This window comes from Aquarana catesbeiana, linkage group LG11, assembly GCF_042186555.1.
Source record: "Aquarana catesbeiana isolate 2022-GZ linkage group LG11, ASM4218655v1, whole genome shotgun sequence".
In the NCBI taxonomy this organism is placed as follows: Eukaryota; Metazoa; Chordata; class Amphibia; order Anura; family Ranidae; genus Aquarana; species Aquarana catesbeiana.
In genome coordinates this window covers 273,867,330-273,884,508 of record NC_133334.1, presented here as the reverse complement: position 1 = coordinate 273,884,508, position 17,179 = coordinate 273,867,330, and positions in this window count along the sequence as shown.

The following is a 17,179-nucleotide window of genomic DNA, read 5'->3' as shown; positions in this document are numbered from 1 at the left end:
ATAAACAATGTGTAAGTAGCGGCAGTGGAGAAGAAAAAGCTTTGCCTTCAGTAATGAATGGCTAAAGGCCATAAATATAAACAATGTGTATGTAGTGGCATCTGCGCAGGATGACCTTTGGCCTTCGGTAATGAATGAATGAAGGCCGTGGACATTAACAAAATGTAGCTAGCAGTGTCTGAGGAAAATGACCTTGGCCTTTAGTTATGAATGACTGAAGGCCAAAAGCGTAAACAATATGTAGAAGGCGGCATCTGGGCAGAATGACCTTGGCATTCAGTAATGAATGACTGTAGGCGGTAAACATAAACAATGTGTAGGTTGCAGTGGTGGGGCAGAATGACCTTGGCCTTCAGTAATGAATGACTGAAAGCTGTAAAAAAAAAAAAAGTGGGTGTTTACATTTACGTAAACATAAACAATGTGTACCTAGCAGCGACGGGCCAGAATGACTTTGACCTTTACTTGCTTATTTTTTTTTTCTATTCTATTCCTTTATTTTCTATTCTATTTTATTCTTTTTGGAAATTGGAGAACTATTTGAATTCGAAAACTAGTTAAATTTGAAAACTTTTCGAATTCGAATAGTTTTCCAGTTTCCAAAGAGAATAAAATAGAATAGAAAGTAAAGGAACAGAATAGGAAAAAAAAAAAAAAAACGAAATTATGTTTTTTTTCTATTCAATTCATTTATTTTCTATTCTTTTTGGAAATTGGAAAAGTTTTCGAATAGTTTTCGAATTTGAATAGTTTTCGAATTTCCAAAAAGAATAACATAGGATACAAAATAAAGGATAAGAATAGAAGAAAAAAAAAATTGGAAAATTGGAAATTAGAAATTGATTTGAAAATTAAACGAACTCCGAAAACAAATTAAACTAAAGAAACAAATTTTGGTAAATAACGAATCGAAACAAAACAAATCTTTTCATTCTACACATGTGACAGAAGGATAGGTCAGTGAGAAAGAGTGAGAGAACTTATCAGTGTGCTGCTTCTCTGTTCACTGTCCAGTCACAGGGTGGGGGAGGGGCAAGACCTGTAGGTGTTTCTTAAAGAGGAGTTCCACCCAGGGGGGCCGTAAAAAAAAAAAAAAAAAAATTAAAAGTCAGCAGCTACAAATACTGCAGCTGCTGACTTTTAATTGGACACTTAAAAGTGAAAATATATCAGCGCACGTATGACAAAAAAACTAGAAGCAGCTGAACACCAGGGTCAAACGATCAAATCCCTCTAAACAAATAAATAAAATAGGTGCGCTGCACCTATTTTATTTAATTGGACACTTACCTGTCCCTGGGTCCAGCAATGCGGGGGATCGAAGCCCCGCTCGTCCCCCCCCTCCGCGCGTCGGCGCCGCCATTTCAACTGTGGGCGCCGGGCTGTGGCTTCACAGCCTGGCACCCACTGCGCATGTGTGTGCGGCGCCGCGCGCCGTGATTGGCCGCTCAATCACCTGGGACCTGTAATGGGTCCCAGATGATTGACAGGAGGTAGGGAGCAGAGCGGAGCCCTTCCTGTGCCTGGGGGGAAGTGATGTCACCAGCCCAGGCAAAGGAACAGGCAGACTACGAGGGACCCCCTAGCAACAGGCATTTAGAGGTAAGTGAAAAAAAAAAAAATATCCAAATGTTTTTTTGTTTTTTTTTTTTAGAATTTTTTCAGGTATTTTTGTTTTTTAGGTGGAACCCCACTTTAAATGCAGCAGAGAAAAATCTGGTCTCCGGACCTGCTAACAGCTTTAAATGCCGTAAACCAGCAATTCTCAACCTCAGTCCTTAAGTACACCCGACAGGCCATGTTTGCAGGTTTTCCTTTATCTTGCACAGGGGCTTTAAATCAGAGTCAATGGCTTGGTATTTTGGACAGCTATTTTATCTAAGAGAAAGTCCCAAAAACATGGCCTGTTGAGGGTACTTGAGGACTGAGGTTGAGAACCACTGGTGTAGACAATGATGGAAGCTTGAGCGCTGGGACGGGGGAGAGGCAGGGAATGCAGACCACCAGAGATTTGCACATACTACTTCTTTGCTTGCAGAGAGCTGTGGTTGAGAGCCCTGACAGGTCCTCTTTAAATACTGTAGTCGGTGTTTGTTGCCGGCATTTGGTTGCTCGTGTGATGATGCCAGCCCTTGAAGAGGAGAGTTTTGCTGTGTCTCATAAAACACTGGCTGGCTGGGTGTCACAGACAAGCCCGGGGACAATGCGGTGACCTTGCATGTCCTCTGCTGTCTGTCACTGCAGCCAGATACCTCTGGGACATCACAGGACAAGGCCATAACACAAAAGCCGCCTCACCACTATAGGCCGGCCTTTATCAGCCTCCACCGCTTCCTCCCATTGAGCCTCTGCATTGTATTGTTCCTCCAGACAGGTCAGCCAGTGACACGCATTTCTTTTATCCCGAGGAGTCTGCAGATTTAACCTGTTACATTGTCTCATCCTGGAACCCCAAAAAAGAAATCCAAAAAAGTGCCCACGGATGTTTGGTCCAGTCCATGGCTATGATTGGATAAAGTAGGGGGGTCTCCCAACTTTCCAAATAAAGGGGGCCGGCTTACTGTCCTCCAGATTTTAGTAGGGCCGGACTGTGGCCAGTAAGAGTAGAAAATTAGTAGAAAAGAGTTTAAAAAACTGACAAAGTGGCTATGGAGGAGGAATAGTGCCCCATCTTTAGTGTCAATGGGAGGGACAGCACCACATCAATGATGTCATTGGGAAGAATAGTGTCCCATTATTGGTGTCAGTGAGGTGAATAGTGCCCTGTTGTTTGTATCACTGGGAGGAATAGTGCCCCATCATTGGTGTTATTAGGAGGAAGAGTGCCCCATCATTGGTGTTATTAGGATTAATAGTGCCCCATTATTGGTGTCAGTGGGAGGAATAGCACCCCATCATTGGTGTTATTTGGATTAATAGTGCCCCATTATTGGTGTCAGTGGGAGGAATAGTGCCCCATCATTGGTGTTATTTGGATTAATAGTGCCCCATCATTGGTGTTATTCGGATTAATATTGCCCCATCATTGGTGTTATTAGGATTAATAGTGCCCCATCATTGGTGTTATTAGGATTAATAGTGCCCATTGTTGTGTCAGTGGAAGGAATAGTGCCCCATCATTGGTGTCAATGGGAGGAATAGAGCCCCATCATTGGTGTCAGTGGAAGGAATAGTGCCCCATCATTGGTGTCAGTGGGAGGAATAGAGCCCCATCATTGGTGTCAGTGGGAGGAATAGAGCCCCATCATTGGTGTCAGTGGGAGGAATAGAGCCACATCATTGGTATCAGTGGGAGGAATAGAGCCCCATCATTAGTGTCAGTGGGAGGAATAGTGCCCCATCATTGGTATCAGTGGGAGGAATAGAGCCCCATTGGTGTCAGTGGGAGGAATAGAGCCCCATCATTGGTGTCAGTGGGAGGAATTGTGCCCCATTGTTGGCGTCAGTGGGAGGAATAGTGCCCCATTGTTGGTGTCAGTGGGAGGAATAGAGCCCCATCATTAGTGTCAGTGGGAGGAATAGTGCCCCATCATTGGTATCAGTGGGAGGAATAGAGCCCCATCATTAGTGTCAGTGGGAGGAATAGTGCCCCATCATTGGTATCAGTGGGAGGAATAGAGCCCCATCATTAGTGTCAGTGGGAGGAATAGTGCCCCATCATTGGTATCAGTGGGAGGAATAGAGCCCCATTGGTGTCAGTGGGAGGAATAGAGCCCCATCATTGGTGTCAGTGGGAGGAATTGTGCCCCATTGTTGGCGTCAGTGGGAGGAATAGTGCCCCATTGTTGGTGTCAGTGGGAGGAATAGAGCCCCATCATTGGTGTCAGTGGGAGGAATGGAATTGTGCCCCATCATTGGTGTCAGTGGGAGGAATTGTGCCCCATCATTGGTATCAGTGGGAGGAATAGAGCCCCATTGGTGTCAGTGGGAGGAATAGTGCCCCATTGTTGGCGTCAGTGGGAGGAATAGAGCCCCATCATTGGTGTCAGTGGGAGGAATTGTGCCCCATTGTTGGCGTCAGTGGGAGGAATAGTGCCCCATTGTTGGTGTCAGTGGGAGGAATAGTGCCCCATCATTGGTGTCAGTGGGAGGAATGGAATTGTGCCCCATCATTGGTGTCAGTGGGAGGAATAGTGCCCCATTGTTGGTGTCAGTGGGAGGAATAGCGCCCCTAGGGTTGGATAAAGTCAAGCAAAGGGTCGCAGTTTGGAGAGGTTTTTAGTGAGGACCATACCTTTGTGTTATGGGGGTGTAGCAGGACGGATAATGGATGGAACGATCAGACAGGAGTAACTATAACCTGCAGTTCACTTGTGAACTTATTCTCTCTGGAGAAGAGACGCTTGACCCCACAATAGGGAGAAAACTTTTTTAACGTTTAACAAGACTTGTGGCCACTTATTAAAATTAGAAGAAAAGAGGTTTAACCTTAAACTACGTAGAGGGTTCTTTACTGTAAGAGCGGCAAGGATGTAGAATTCCCTTCCACAGGTGGTGGTCTCAGCGGGGAGCATTGATAGCTTCAAGAAACTATTAGATAATCACCAGAACGACCACAACATACAGGGATATACAATGTAATACTGACATATAATCACACACATAGGTTGGAGTTGATGGACTTGTGTCTTTTTTCATCCTCACCTACTATGTAACTATGTAACAATGTATTGAGGAATATATTTCAATGAAAGTTTTTGTGAGTTCAGCTTTAATGATTCTGTTTTTGTAAGAAGTCAGTACACCGGCCCAGACTTCCCAGTGTATGGAGGAGATTTGTCAAGATTACAATCCCCCCCCTCCCCCCATCCTATTTGCTAATCTGGAATCATGTTGATTGTTTTACTGCGGACTGTTAGTGGGAAATTGAGTAACAATCTGACATAGAAGTGTGAAGTCTCACCTCGGGGGGGGGGGGGGGGGGTTCCCGGTGAAATGTTTGTGCTATAAAAACACCGATGTGTGAATTTTTCCCTCTTCCAAGATTCTGAAGGGCTCATGAAAAAGGAAACAGAAAATGCAAACCTGACCGAGTAGATACGAGTATTTTGGAAAAAAAAAAAAGATTGGACCATTCCCAGAACAAGGTGGAAAGTCTGCAAACAATTCCCGAAAACTGCAAAATATTCACCAAATTATGTATCAAAGGAAAAGTGCCGAAAAAGAAAAAGAGTGCGGCTCCAAAGCTGGACACACATGGGAAGGACTTGATGGACTTGTGTCTTTTTTCAACCTCCCCTACTATGTAACTATGTAACACTATACAAGTTTTATTCGATTCTCTTTAAATTTACCTTCAACTATGTAGCGGAGGGGCCGGCCTGATTGCATAAAATGTGAGAGGGTTTAGATTCGACCTCATATTATATGGTTTTGGTAAATCTAATTGAAAAAATCCAAAGAAAATTGAATAGTGTGTATCCAGCTTAAGGCTCAGTTCACATACACTACATTACCAAAAGTATTGGGACGCCCGCCTTTCCACACACATGGACTTTAATGACATCCCAATCTTAAACCTCGTACACACGATCGGATTTTCATCCGGGAATTGCGTGATGACAGACTGTTGGCCTAAAATCCGACCGTTAGTACGCTCCATCAGACTATTGTCGGCCAACTTTCCGCCAACAAAATGTTGGATGGCAGGCTAGTAAATTTTTGATCGTCCAGGGGAGGACTGACCTTTCGGGCACTCGGGCACTGCCCGAGGGCCTCATGCCACTAAGGGGCCCCATCAGGGTTGCCAGCCTCAATAAAACCAGGGACGGTATGTAAAAATCTGTGTTTTTTTAAAAATCCCAAGATTATAGCTGCCCCGCCTCTCCAGTACTTGTTCAGTGTGTGTGTGTGTATACTGTGTGTGTATACTGTGTGTGTATATTGTGTGTCTGTATGTGTATACTGTATGTGTATATTGTGTATTCTGTGTGTGTGTACTGTATGTGTGTGTGTGTATACTGTGTGGCCCCATAATCTTTTGCCTGGGGGCCCCATAATCTCCTATTGCCCGGGGGCCCCATAATCTTCTCCTATTGCCCAGGGGCCCCATGAGTTGTCAGTCCGCCCCTGGTATCGTCTGTACACAAGTCCGTCACACAAAAGTACAAACCCGCAATGCTCACCAAACACGACATTAGCAGAAGGTGCCCAAAGGGTGGCGCCCAAGAGCTGAAATTCCACGTAGTACGTCACTACGTTCGTGTTTGTTGGCCGACAGTTGTGTGCTGTTTGTATGCAAGACAAGTTCACGGCACACGCCCTTCGGACAAAAGTCTGACGCTTTGTCTGCGGAAAATCCGATCGTGTGTATGAGGCTTTAGTCTGTAGGGTTCAATATTGGGTTGGCTCACCCTTTGCAGCTACCCTGTTTCCCCGAAAATAAGACCTAGCGTGATTGTTGGTAATGGCTTCAATATAAGCCCTACCCCCCAAATAAGCCCTAGTTAAAGTCCTTCTAGGTCTTATTTTCAGGGTAGGGCTTATTTTCGGGGGAAACAGGGTAGGGCTTATTTGGGGGTAGGGCTTATATTGCAGCCATCACTGACAATCAAGCTAGGTCTTATTTTCGGGGGGAAACAGGGTATAACAGCTTTAACTCTTCTGGGAAGGCCGTCCACAAGGTTTAGGAGGGTGTCTATGGGAATGTTTGACCATTCTTCTACAAGAGCATTTGTGAGGTCAGGCACTGATGTTGGATGAGAAGGCCTGGCTCACAGTCTCCACTCTAATTCATCCAAAAGATGTTCTATCGGGTTGAGGTCAGGACGCTGTGCAGGCCAGTCAAGTTCCTCCACCCCAAACACACTTATCCATGTCTTTATGGACCTTGCTTTGTGCACTGGTCCAAATCATTTGGTGGAGGGGGGATTATGATGTGGGGGTTGTTTTTCAGGGGTTGGGCTTGGTCCCTTAGTTCCAATGAAGGGCACACTTAAGGCGTTGGCATACCAAGACATTTTGGACAATTTCATGCTCCCAACTTTGTGGGAACAGTTTGGCGTTGACCCCTTCCTGTTCCAACATGACTGCACACCAGTGTACAAAGCAAGGCCCATAAAGACAAGGATGAGCGAGTTTGGGGTGGAGGAACTTGACTGGCCTGCACAGAGCCCTGACCTCAACCCGATAGAACATCTTTGGGATGAATTGGAGCGGAGACTATGAGCCAGGCCTTCTCATCCAACATCAGTGCCTGACCTCAAAAATGCTCTTCTGGAAGAATGGTCAAACATTCCCATAGACACCCTCCTAAACCTTGTGGACAGCCTTCCCAGAAGAGTTGAAGTTATTATAGCTGCAAAGGATGGAGCCAACTCAATATTGAACCCTACGGACTAAGACTGGGATGCCATAAAAGTTCATGTGTGTGTAAAGGCAGGCGTCCCAATACTTTATATAGTGTATATAATATGGAAAAATAGGTCAGACGCTAGGTACTCTTTAAGTGAACCTGTTCTTATTCCTAGCCTTGGTAACGCCGGGGTTCCCCTTAAACCTGAGCTATTTGGCACCCTTACCTAAATGTCTGGCTGCGGGGTATAACGAGTTTGGGGTGGAGGAACTTGACTGGCCTGCACAGAGTCCTGACCTCAACCTGATAGAACACCCTCGGGATGAATTACAGCGGAGTTGACTGGGGGGGGGGCTGAATACAAATGCCCCCCACACTTTTCACATATTTATGTGTAAAAAAAATTGAAAACCATTTATCATTTTCCTTCCACTTCACAATTATGTGCCACTTTGTGTTGGTCTATCACATAAAATCCCAATAAAATACATTCACGTTTTTGGTTGTAACATGACACAATGTGGAAAAGTTCAAGGGGTATGAATACTTTTTCAAGGCACTGTATATCCCATAGTTTGTAGACGCAATAACTTTTGCCCAAACCAATCAATAGATGCTTATTGGGATTTTTATTTTACCAAAAAATATGTAGCAAAATACATATCAGCCTAAATGTATGAAGAAATTTATTTTTTTTTACATTTTTTTATTGGCTGTTTTAGGGCCCTTTCACACTGGGGCGGTCTGCAGGCGCTATTGCGCTAATAATAGCGCCTGCAAACCGACCCGAAAGTGCCGCTGCTTTGATTCCAGTGTTAAAGCCCCGAGGGCTCTCACCCTGGGGCGATGCGCTGGCAGGACGGTAAAAAAATCCCTGCCAGCAGCATCTTCGGAGCGGTGAAGGAGTGGAGTGTATACCACTCCTGCCCATTGAAATCAATGGGACGGCGCGGCTATACCGTCGGCAAAGCGCCTCTGCAGAGGCGATTTACGGTGGTTTTTAACCCTTTCTTGGCCGCTAGCGGCCGAATACTGACAGTAAAGTGCCGCTTACAATAGCGGCGCTTTACCGCCGATGCCGCCCCCGCCCCGGTGTGAAAGGGCTCTTATAGTAAAAAAGTAAAAAAATATTGTTTTTTTTTTCAAAATTGTCGGGTTTTTTTTTTTGTTTATAGCGCAAAAAATAAAAACCGAAGAGGTTTTCCTTTCCCACTCTATCCCAGGCTGTCCTAGGAGTGACAGGTACTCTTTAGCCTGCAGTTGCTGGGAGTTCAGCAGTTTTCTCCATCTCTGGCCCCTCTGTACGGCTCGGAGGAACATCTCTGATGGGGACCCCCATTTCCTCCTCTCTCTGCACTGGCGAGTCAGCCGACCTCCGCTACTATCTCTGTCGGAAAAAACGCGCTTCCTCTTCCATCACCTTGCGCTTTTGTTTTCCTCTGAGAACCGGGACCCAATCACAGCCCAGAGAATTTATGACCTCGCCATGGTGTACATTCAGATGTAATTTCCAGATGTCGGGGTACGACGGGAAGACAATGTAATCACCAAATACGAGCAATTCGATTACCGCATTTCCTGCGTTGGATTCGGCGTCGCCAACGCAATAAAAGGTTTACTTGAAGCGGATCTATCAGCGAGCGAACGAATACATTCCTGACATGTCACACTGTATAGTGACTGTAAAAATCGCTCATTTATCTCCACCTTTTGGGGCTGATTTACACTTCCTTCGAATTTATCACAATAAAGCGCCTATCACTTCAACATGCTTTTCTGATGCTTCAGTGATGCTTTTTTGAAGCTTTAAACTGGAGCTTGGCAAGTGCCCTGTGTGTGTTGATTCTATTTATTTTAAAGGGGCCCAGTGGAACTCCAGCTCAGTAATACCCCCAGTCAGCAGATCCCCATCTTATTACCGCCCTCGTTCAGCAGATCCCTATCTTATTACCACCCTCGTTCAGCAGATCCCCATCTCATTACCACCCTCGTTCAGCAGATCCTCATCTTATTACCACCCTCGTTCAGCAGATCCCCATCTCATTACCACCCTCGTTCAGCAGATCCCCATCTTATTACCACCCCCAGTCAGCAGATCCCCATCTTATTACCACCCTCGTTCAGCAGATCCCCATCTTATTACCACCCTCGTTCAGCAGATCCCCATCTTATTACCACCCCCAGTCAGCAGATCCCCATCTTATTACCACCCTCGTTCAGCAGATCCCCATCTTATTACCACGCTCGTTCAGCAGATCCCCATCTTATTACCACCCCCAGTCAGCAGATCCCCATCTTATTACCACCCTCGTTCAGCAGATCCCCATCTTATTACCACCCCCAGTCAGCAGATCCCCATCTTATTACCACCCTCGTTCAGCAGATCCCCATCTTATTACCACCCTCGTTCAGCAGATCCCCATCTTATTACCACGCTCGTTCAGCAGATCCCCATCTTATTACCACCCCCCAGTCAGCAGATCCCCATCTTATTACCACCCTCGTTCAGCAGATCCCCATCTTATTACCACCCTCGTTCAGCAGATCCCCATCTTATTACCACCCTCGTTCAGCAGATCCCCATCTTATTACCACCCCCAGTCAGCAGATCCCCATCTCATTACCACCCTCGTTCAGCAGATCCTCATCTTATTACCACCCTCGTTCAGCAGATCCCCATCTCATTACCACGCTCGTTCAGCAGATCCCCATCTTATTACCACGCTCGTTCAGCAGATCCCCATCTTATTACCACCCCCAGTCAGCAGATCCCCATCTCATTACCACCCTCGTTCAGCAGATCCTCATCTTATTACCACCCCCAGTCAGCAGATCCCCATCTTATTACCACCCTCGTTCAGCAGATCCCCATCTCATTACCACGCTCGTTCAGCAGATCCCCATCTTATTACCACCCCCAGTCAGCAGATCCCCATCTCATTACCACCCTCGTTCAGCAGATCCTCATCTTATTACCACCCCCAGTCAGCAGATCCCCAGCTTATTACCACCCTCGTTCAGCAGATCCCCATCTTATTACCACCCTCGTTCAGCAGATCCCCATCTTATTACCACCCTCGTTCAGCAGAGCCCCATCTTATTACCACCCCCAGTCAGCAGATCCCCAGCTTATTACCACCCTCGTTCAGCAGATCCCCATCTTATTACCACCCTCGTTCAGCAGATCCCCATCTTATTACCACCCTCGTTCAGCAGATCCCCATCTTATTACCACCCTCGTTCAGCAGATCCCTATCTTATTACCACCCTCGTTCAGCAGATCCCCATCTCATTACCACCCTCGTTCAGCAGATCCTCATCTTATTACCACCCTCGTTCAGCAGATCCCCATCTCATTACCACCCTCGTTCAGCAGATCCCCATCTTATTACCACCCCCAGTCAGCAGATCCCCATCTTATTACCACCCTCGTTCAGCAGATCCCCATCTTATTACCACCCTCGTTCAGCAGATCCCCATCTTATTACCACCCCCAGTCAGCAGATCCCCATCTTATTACCACCCTCGTTCAGCAGATCCCCATCTTATTACCACGCTCGTTCAGCAGATCCCCATCTTATTACCACCCCCAGTCAACAGATCCCCATCTTATTACCACCCTCGTTCAGCAGATCCCCATCTTATTACCACCCCCAGTCAGCAGATCCCCATCTTATTACCACCCTCGTTCAACAGATCCCCATCTTATTACCACCCTCGTTCAGCAGATCCCCATCTTATTACCACGCTCGTTCAGCAGATCCCCATCTTATTACCACCCCCAGTCAGCAGATCCCCATCTTATTACCACCCTCGTTCAGCAGATCCCCATCTTATTACCACCCTCGTTCAGCAGATCCCCATCTTATTACCACCCTCGTTCAGCAGATCCCCATCTTATTACCACCCCCAGTCAGCAGATCCCCATCTCATTACCACCCTCGTTCAGCAGATCCTCATCTTATTACCACCCTCGTTCAGCAGATCCCCATCTCATTACCACGCTCGTTCAGCAGATCCCCATCTTATTACCACCCCCAGTCAGCAGATCCCCATCTCATTACCACCCTCGTTCAGCAGATCCTCATCTTATTACCACCCCCAGTCAGCAGATCCCCATCTTATTACCACCCTCGTTCAGCAGATCCCCATCTTATTACCACCCTCGTTCAGCAGATCCCCATCTTATTACCACCCTCGTTCAGCAGAGCCCCATCTTATTACCACCCCCAGTCAGCAGATCCCCATCTTATTACCACCCTCGTTCAGCAGATCCCCATCTTATTACCACCCTCGTTCAGCAGATCCCCATCTTATTACCACCCTCGTTCAGCAGATCCCCATCTTATTACCACGCTTGTTCAGCAGATCCCTATCTTATTACCACCCTCGTTCAGCAGATCCTCATCTTATTACCACCCCCAGTCAGCAGATCTCCATCTTATTACCACCCTCGTTCAGCAGATCCCCAACTTATTACAGAGTCGCGGGCAGTGTGAGCAGTAAAACGCCGCTGTTTTTAGCTGCGCTTTATCGTCGTTTTAGCGGCGCTATTCAGCCGCTAGCGGGGGCGCTTTTAACCCCCCCGCTAGCGGCCGAAGAAAGGGTTAAATGCGCCCGTGTAGCTGCCGCTGCCGAAGCACTTTGCAGGCACTTCGGCAGCAGTGCCCATTCATTTCAATGGGCGGGGGCAGTGTCCTCCACCGCTCCAAAGATGCTGCGTGCAGGACTTTTTTTAACGCCCTGCCAGCGCGGCGCCCCCAGTGTGAGAGCACTCGGGATTTCACATTGGGGTGGCAGGGGAGGCGTTTTTTTCAGGCGCTATTTTTACCCATTTAGCGCCTGAAAAATGCCTCAGTGTGAAAGGGGTCTTAAATTTCTCCACAACGTTATCCCCGACCATTCTGGTGTGTTCCTTGGCCTTCATGATGCTGTTTGTTCTCTAAAAAAAACCTCTGAGGGCTTCACAGAACAGCTGTATTTATACTGAGATTAAATGACACACAGGTGGACTCTATTTACTAATTAGGTGACTTCTGAAGGCAAATGGTTCCCCTAGATTTTAGTTAGGGGTATCGGAGTAAAGGGGGGCTGAATACAAATGCCCCCCCCCCCAACACTTTTATGATATTTATTTGTAAAAAAAAGTAGAAAATAATTTATCATTTTCTTTCCACTTCACAATTATGTGCCACTTTGTGTTGGTCTATCACATAAAATCTCAATAAAAATACATTTACATTTTTGGGTGTAACATGACAAAATGAGGAAAATGTCAAAGGGTATGAATACTTTTTCAAGGCCCTGTATACTCTGCAGAGCTCAGTAAGGAGAGCTCTGAGAGCTGATTGGAGAAAAGTCACACACCCCCTCCCTCCACACAGCACACAGAAATGGAGCTGAGGCTGTCAGCCTGCTGGAGATCCCTCCCCTGTCACCTTTTTTTCTCTTGGTGTCAGGAAAACTTGTAAGTGACTTATGCTAATAGGAGAGGAATGAAGCAGCAAACAAAAATGACACAAAGGGGGGGGGGGGATTTAATAAAACAGGAGCACTCACAATCTGGTGCAGCTCTGCATGGTAGCCAGTCAGCTTCTAACTTCAGCTTGTTCAATGAAGCTTTGACAATGAAACCTGGAAGCTGATTGGTTTCTATGCAGAGCTGCACCAGATTTTGCACCATGCACTTTTAGTAAAAAAATCCCTTAGTGCTCTGGAGTGAGACAAGTACACACTATAGAGGGATGTGCTTTGTTCATATTTCATGTCTGAGGGTTACAACCACTTTAAGAGACAAAAGATTTCACGTTCACATCTTAAAGGGGCCATACAGCCAGAAAAGTGAATTCCCCAGTTTAGGTTTACGTATCTGTATTTCAGCTGTGTAAGTAGCAATTTGCCTGCAGCTTTAAATGAAATACATATAATATAAAATCTGAGCATCCTGATGAAAAAAGACCAAAAAAAAAAACAAAAAATAAAAAATAAAATAAAAACCCAAAATATAATTTTACAGAGAAGCAGAAAAGACATCTAATGATAGTCTTCTAATGTCCTGTGCCAGATCCAACCACTGCAGCCTGTTATTTCTCCGGGACGGGGAGAAGAAGACAAATAATAACAGTTTATTAATTCCCCCCGATGACATCATCCATTCCATGACTTCAGCCGCGAACACAACAGGACGCTTGTGATGTAACCCGACACGGGCCGAGCTGCGCGCTCCATTATAGCCGGGAAGCGGGTAATTATGGGCTCAGTGAATCAGCAGCGAGGCCGCAGCGTCTTCCCCTCTGCGGGGATTGCGGTTTGAAAGATTTCGCCAGGAAAATGTCTGCGCGGCGAGCCGAGGACCCTAAGAAGACCCTCCTTGTCTGCCTGCGGGGGGGGGGGGGGGGGGAAATCACCCATCTGAAGGCTTCCTGTAGTCATCAGAGACCCAATGTACAGATATAAAGAGGACCTGTCCCCCCCCCAGAAACTGGATATAAAGAGGACCTGTCCCCCCCACAAACTGGATATAAAGAGGACCTGTCCCCCCCAGAAACTGGATATAAAGAGAGCCTGCCCACCCCCCAGAAACTGGATACAAAGAGGACCTGTCCCCCCCAGAAACTGGATATAAAGAGGACCTGTCCCCCCAGAAACTGGATATAAAGAGGACCTGTCCCCCCAGAAACGGGATATAAAGAGGACCTGTCCCCATCAGAAACTGGATATAAAGAGGACCTGTCCGCCCAGAAACTGGATATAAAGAGGACCTGTCCCCCCAGAAACGGGATATAAAGAGGACCTGTCCCCATCAGAAACTGGATATAAAGAGGACCTGTCCGCCCAGAAACTGGATATAAAGAGGACCTGTCCCCACCAGAAACTGGATATAAACAGGACCTGTCGTCCCAGAAACTGGATATATAGACCTAAAGAGGACCTGTCCCCCCCAGAAACTGAAAATAAATGGGACGTGTCCCCCCCCCGAAACTGAATATAAAGAGGACATACCCCCCCAGAAACTGAATATAAAGAGGACCTGTCCCCCAGGAATTGAATATATAGACCGAACAAGGACTTGTCCCCCCAGAAACTGAATATAAAGAGGACCTGTCCCCCCACAAACTGAATATAAAGTGGACCTGTCCCCCCAGAAATTGAAAATATAGACCTAAAGAGGACCTGTCTCCCCAGAAACTGAATATAAGGAGGACCTGTCCCCCCCCCAGAAACTGGCTATAAATGGGACCTGTCCCCACCAGAAACTGGATATAAAGAGGACCTGTCCCCACCAGAAATTGGATATAAAGAGGACCTGTCCCCCCCAGAAACTGGATATAAATGGGACCTGTCGTCCCAGAAACTGGATATATAGACCTAAAGAGGACCTGTCCCCCCCAGAAACTGAAAATAAATGGGACCTGTCCCCCCCCCCGAAACTGAATATAAAGAGGACATACCCCCCCAGAAACTGAATATAAAGAGAACCTGTCCCCCAGGAATTGAATATATAGACCGAATGAGGACTTGTCCCCACAGAAACTGAATATAAAGAGGACCTGTCCCCCCAGAAACTGAATCTATAGACCTAAAGAGGACTTGTCCCCCCAGAAACTGAATATAAAGTGGACCTGTCCCCCCAGAAATTGAAAATATAGACCAAAAGTGGACCTGTCCCCCCAGAAACTGGATATATAGACCTAAAGATGACCTGTCCCCCCAGAAACTGAATATAAATGAGACCAGTCCCCCCAGAAACTGGATGTATAGACCTAAAGAGGACCTGCCCCCACCCGAAACTGGAAGTAAATAGGACCTGTCCCCCCAGAAACTGAATATAAAGAGGACCTGCCCCCCCCCCCGAAACGGAATATAAAGAGGATCTGTCCCACCCAGAAATTGAATATAAAGAGGACCTGTCCCCCCCAGAAATTGAACATAAAGTGGACCTGTCCCCCCCCAGAACTGAATATAAAGAGGACCTGTCCCCCCAGAAACTGAATATAAAGAGGACCTGCCCCCCCCCCAGAAACTGAATATAAAGAGGACCTGTCCCCCCCCAAAAAAAAACTGGAAATAAGTAGGACCTGTTTCCCCAAAAACTGAATATAAAGAGGACCTGTCCCCCCCCCCCAGAAACTCAATATAAAGAGGACCTGTTCCCAGAAACAGAATATATAGACCTAAAGAGGACTTGTCCCCCCAGAAATTGAATATATAGACCTAAAGAGGACCTGTCCCTCCAGATGCCTAAGGTTGGCCATACATTATAGAATTTTCTGGTACAACTTTCCTTTAGATTTACCAAAACCATATAATATGAGGTCAAACCCAAACACTTTACATTTGTATGCAATCAGGCCGGCCCTTGCGCTACATAGGTGAAGGTAAATCTAAAGAACATTGAATAAGAAAATTGTATAATGTATGACCAGCTTTATACACAGATTTAAAGTGTAACTTAAAGTGGTATTAATCCCAAAAGTGTGATATAGCGCAGCTTACCAATCATCCAATCATTAGATGTGTGGTCGCATTAGTTTTTTAAAATTTTTTTTTAGGCTTTTTTCCCCTGTGTTTTCACCTAGTGATCTGGCCAGTAACACACCTTCTCTATTAGAGCGCCCCCCACTCTGGATGAAGGAGCACAGGGGGCATCTATTGATCGACTTGGGTACAACCAGCCTGTCAATTTTTTTCTTACATTTGAATACTGCCAGCCAGGGCCGCTGTTAGAAATCATGGGGCCCCATACAGCCTACCTTTCGGGCCCCTTAACCCCCCCGGCACCCCCCCTCCCCTTGAACATGTAATTACATGAGCCATGACAGGTCCTCTTTATGGAGAGATCTGGGGTCTGTTAGACCCCAGATCTCTCCTCTAGCCTCCAAAGCATCTGATCATACTGAGATTTCTGCTTCTATGAGGCCTTAGAAAGCCCTGTTTTTTATTTTGCAGAAATGAACTGTAAAGGTCCTCGGGGCCCCCCCTGTTGAGCTGATAGGACCGGGCCTGGTACAACAAGACTGACTGTACTGCCTTATCAGCGGCCCTGCTGCCCACAGTTATAGCTGCTAGCAGTAATGATTGTATTCTGTCAACTGAGAAGCCTCCCCACTGGCAGAACACAATGGGCGTTGACTATGTTGATGGGGAATCAAGCAATTTGCTTAAGAACCAATTTAACCACTTGCCAACCCCCACGCGTACATATACTGCGGGGCGGTGGCTCCCCTGCGGGAAATCACGTACAGGTGATTTCACACTTCCGGTTCTGCAGCGCGCTCGCGTGTTGCCGGCGACCGGTGTTGATTGGACACAGCAGGAGCCAATCAGCGGGTCCACCAGGACCTGCCGATTATTCACGAGAGAAGCAGAACAGTGATCTGCCTATATAAACAAGGCAGAATTCCGTTCTGTTAGTAGGGGAGACAGAGATCCTGTGTTTCTGCTAAGCAGGAACACGGATCTCTGCCTTCCCACAGTACAAGCACCTCCCCCACAGTTAGCAAGCACCTCCCTAGCAACACATTTAACTCTTTGATCGCCCCCTGATGTTAACCCCTTCCCTGCCAGTGTCATTAGTACAGTGACAGTGCTTTTTTTTTTTTTAGCACTGATCACTGTATTGGTGTCATTGGTTGCCAAAAAGTGTCACTTTGTGCCAGATTTGTCCGCCGCAATGTCGCAGTCCCTCTAAAGATTGCTGATCACCGCCACTATTAGTAAAAAAAAAATTTACAATTCCAAAAATCTATCCCATAGTTTGCAGACACGATAACTTTTGTGCAAACCAATCAATGTACGTTTATTGGGATTTTTTTTTTTTTTTTACCAAAAACATGTAGCAGAATACATATTGGCCTAATTTGATTTTTTTTATTGAATGTTTTA